The 4,739-nt window shown below is 39.4% G+C and overlaps 1 pseudogene; it reads right to left on the reverse strand.

Annotated features, from left to right (window-relative positions):
• Positions 1-556: 556 nt before the first annotated feature.
• On the reverse strand, positions 557-1,043 carry LOC100600898 (annotated as a pseudogene).
• Between the last annotated feature and the right edge of the window lie 3,696 nt (positions 1,044-4,739).

The following is a 4,739-nucleotide window of genomic DNA, read 5'->3' on the forward strand; positions in this document are numbered from 1 at the left end:
CCTTACCTTTTTTGCATCTTCAGTAGTTGTAGCAGGAAATAAAAGCTTGTCTTTCTTTTTAACTTTTTTTTTTAAAGGTACTCAAATGTCAACTTTATTGTTTCTATATAAACACCTTTTGGTACTGAAAACTGTAAAAATAACAAAGTTTGCTGTGATTGCAATCCAAATTTTTGAAAGCCAGAAAATCTAATTATTATGCTATCGCCAAACTACCTAATGCTTTCTTTATCCACAAGTAACTTTGCTTCAATTTCTTGATGTTGGGTTTCATCTCATTGACTTTGGGCTTCTAAGACACATGAGAATACTTATGTCATCTTGGCTTCTTTGGGTCAAATCAAACAGTAGAGCTAAAGTTATTCAAATACATTCAAATTACACAGATCCCTTATAAATTACTAGTATCATAATAGGAAGAAAAGATACAAGAAGAAAAATACATCCTAGAACTCATTGTCAAAATTATTGGTGTATAGTCTATACTAGCATAGAGTAGCTTTCTCAGTCTGCTATATAAAATTACCAGCAAGAAAAAAATGTGCAAGAATAAGGTTTATGGCTGAAGTGGCTTGGTGCCATAATTCCCTATTCTAGCATTCTCAGAAGGATCCCATCTGTTAGACACGCAGAAACTGCAGGAATATCTGAATGGTCTTGATTCCTTCTTAACTCCCTTAAGCCCAGTGTTTGTTAGTATTCTTTCATGCGTACGAACTCTGCCGAGTAACACGTATCTGAATCTTGCCGTCTTCTCTCTCTGCACAGACAGCAATGTTCTTACTCCTCTCCTCCTGTAAAGCAAGTCATCTGTGATTTCCCTGAGGATTCTTGCTCTTGTAGACTGTTCATGGAGTGAACCTTCCGGTAGAGGGGAAGGGGATTCATTACTAGCGTTGATAGTCAAGTTACTAAGGTTCTTTATCAACTTCTCGGAACAGATTTGAGAGGCCCCTGAATCGTCCCGGGAATTTTCTTCGGTGAGCATTTGTGAAGACACTGGGATGGAGGTTGGATTAAACTTCTGTGATGGGTCCATCGGCGTCTTGACACAACACTAAGCTTCTCCTGGATCTTTGAAACCTAGCAGAAACTGATGACGGAGCCACAAATTGCTATAAGGTAGCCCGGAAAGAGGCTAAAAACCGGAGCTCCAACTTCTTTTTAACTTTTTAAGCTCTGCCAGTCTTGCTTGGCTTAACTGTCAAGATTCTTCACTTCCCTGTAATGTTCTTCATGTAGTCAACATGAATTTACTCAAGTTTGAGTAGATGTGATGGTCAGTGGTTTTGTGCAGGTTATTCTGTTTGCTCTTCAGATAGATTCATTCTCAGCCCTTCTCTGTTTTATTCTCTGCTTCAGGGGGAGATAATTATGGGCTGCATCACCTTGGCTCCATCACTCTCTGGCTTCTAGCACAGTTTGGCCATGGAGAGGTAGCAACAGGAGATGAAGCAAGCAGGGGGAGAGTGGTCTGAGCATTCTCTGGATGCTCCCTGCCTCACCATGGTTTTGGCGTGGCTAGGATCCTCTGTCTCCCACTACTGCATCTGTAGGGCAGCTCCCCTCCCTTGACTATAGATCTCACTGCACCCTGGAAACACCATTTCTCTTTCTTATCCGTTCAAGCTTAGGGGAGGTAACAGCCCCAATTGCTTCTAGTCCCTAGGTATTCCTTGATGCTTATTGTTTTCCTTAACTGTGCCCAAATCCTTGACACAGGTCTTTCATTTCATCCTCCTCAATTAACCCTTTGAGCATGTCATTCAGTTCCTTCCAAGACTTTGACTAACACAGACATTCGTATGCCACCAACTCTGGCTCTTCTGATGGTCCTACTTCCCTAATAAATGCTGATATGCCCAGAGAGAAGAGTTTAAAAGGCCTGGTTGTCATTGATGGCTTGATGTCCACATCTCCTAAATTCACTGACTATATGTAAAGCATTTATTACAGTGCCTGGCCCACAGTAAGCATTCAGTAAGAATTATTGTTGTTGTATCATCATTATAATAACCAGAGAATGGCAACCATTGTCTTTTTTTATTCACTAAAGGGATGAACTTCATTTAACTGCTGATATTTTATTTCATTGTTATTGGGGGCTTAATACATGCCAGGCCACTTAGTGGCTTTACCTCATTTAATCATAGCTCAGAGCAGTGCTATGAGGTAAGTACTAGAGAATTATTATTTCTCTCTGGCAGATGAGGATACCAAAGCTTAGAGAAGTTATGTGATTTGCCCAAGATCACACTGAGGGTAAGTGGTGAAGCTGAAATATGAACACAGCCTGCTGGCTCTAGAACCTGTGTTCTTCTGAAGACATCCACAGCCTGCCAACATAAGATGGCCATGGTCCCTTTCTTCTTGGAGGTAGAGAGGAAAACAAGCCTTAAACAAGTAATTACAAATATGATGCATCTTACTGGGCAAATCGAATCTCCTCCAGAGAAAGTGACATTTAAGCTGACAACTGAGGGAATGAGGCAGACACAAGAGATGGTCTGCCTTTCACCTGCAGATGTGGGAGCAAGTTGGGGCAGGGCTGTCTGTGTTTCTTCTTGGATTGTCGTAGCAACACTTAGCATCTTGCTCTGAACAAAGTCTACCATCAGCAAATGTTTCTTGACTCTATTGAAATAAAGATACTTAATTCCTCCCCTATGGATGACTACTTCTGGTGGAAATCTTCCTTAATAATCGCTTGTAAATCAAAGTCTTCACAGTGCCTTGTAAGGTCCCAGAACCAAACTTGCCTCCCGGTTACCTGTGACACCTACTAATTTCAACAGAAGCGACATGTGTTTACTTAAAGGGAGAATTTGGTTGACAGGATATTGCATAGCACTTAATGACAATTCCATCCTCTTCAAATACACAGTTAGTATCTATAATCATTGTTTAAGAAGATTACATGTCACATGAATTAGAGGTTGTGGAGTTGGAGCCACCTCCACTGTCTGATTGTTGTACGTTCCTTATCCTCTTTTCCAGTTACTTTCCTTCTCAGATTAACACCATGTTATTATTTTTTTTCTGGCACCTGGTTTTCCAGGTTTAAAAAAAGAACTATAGCACAAGATATATATATATACACATATATATTATATATACGTATATATAATATATATGTGTATATATATTATATATACGTATATGTATATATATACGTATATATTATATATACGTGTATATATATATATATATTTGAAATTATTTAGAATTAGATTGTAGGGAGAAAATCATTGCCAAACATTGCTCCCTGAAGATCTTTCCTCATTGGAAGCATTGTCAGTCCAGAAGAGTTCAGCTGGGGTCTGTCTGCTGTGAGCCCCAGAGACTCATTCTGGCCTCATGCACCTGTTCTTTATTTTCCTAGAACCATGCTCAGGAAGGAAATGTTGCCTCCTGTTTAGGCTGTGGTCTGGGATCTGTGAATCATCTGGATATCCCTCTGCATGTTAAAAAGTATTTCAAGCAAAAAATAAACATGTAAATGTTTAGTGGCTGGGAGCTGTAGGCTATAGGCTGAGATGTATCAAAACAAAAGCATTTATCAAACTTTCTAATAATGCTCTTATACACCAACATCATTTGCTTTGTGTTTTCTTCTTTGCATTTGTTCTCTGTCTCCTCCACTCAGACTGCATGATAGAAAAAGTACTAAATGAAGCGTTTGGAAACTCAAGTTCTGGATTCAGTTCTGCTACTGACCTTAGTACCAGACACAAGTCATTGAATTTCTCTTGGGCCTGATTCCTTCTTTTGTTCACGAAATATTTGTTGAAAACCTACTATAAAAGCTACTTTACCTGGGATTCAGAAGTGAAGAAAACCGACATAGTTTCTGCTGTCATAGGATCCTTACTGGCAGTCCAGTAGGAAAATGAGACGTGACCACAAAAAGAAACTCAGACTTGTGATGCGAAGTCAGATATTTGTCTATAAGTCTGTGGCTTCCTTGTCTATAAAATGGGCATGGCTGGGTGTGGTGGCCCACGCCTGTAATCCCTGCACTTTGGGAGGCCGAGGCAGGCTGATCATCTGAGGTCAGGAGTTCAAGACCAGCCTGGGCCAACATGGTAAAACCCCATCTCTACTAAAAATACAAAAATTAGCCAGGCATGGTGATGCATGCCTATAATCCCAGCTACTCAGGAGGCTGAGGCAGGAGAATTGCTTAAATCCAGGAGGTGGAGGCTGCAGTGAGCCAAGATGGTGCCACTGTACTCCAGCCTGGGCAACAGAGTGAGACTTTGTCTCAAAAAAATAAATAAATAAATAAAATGGGTATAGCATTAGATATGCTATATTTCCCAATCATTAAAGCATTATTTAAAATGCAGCATCTGCAAAGGAACTAGAATACCCAAAATAATTTTTAAAAAGAACAAAGTTAATGGAGTTATACTATCTGATTTTAGGACTTACTAGAAAAGCTAGAAAATCAGGACAGTGTGGTAGTGGCATAAGGACAGGTATATGGATTAATGCAGCAGAGTTGAGAGTCCAGAAATAGACCTACACTAACATAGTCAATTGAGTTTTGATAAAGTGCCAATGTAAGAAAAGAATAGCCATCAATAAATTATACTGGAATAACTGGATCTCTATATCAAGAAAGGTACCTTGACCTTTTCCTCACAGCATACACAAAATTTCACTCAAAACAGATCGTAGACCTAAATCTCAGAGCTAATACTATAAACCTTGTAGAATAACATATAGTAAAAAAT

The sequence above is a fragment of the Nomascus leucogenys genome, chromosome 10, assembly GCF_006542625.1.
Source record: "Nomascus leucogenys isolate Asia chromosome 10, Asia_NLE_v1, whole genome shotgun sequence".
Lineage (NCBI taxonomy): Eukaryota > Metazoa > Chordata > Mammalia > Primates > Hylobatidae > Nomascus > Nomascus leucogenys.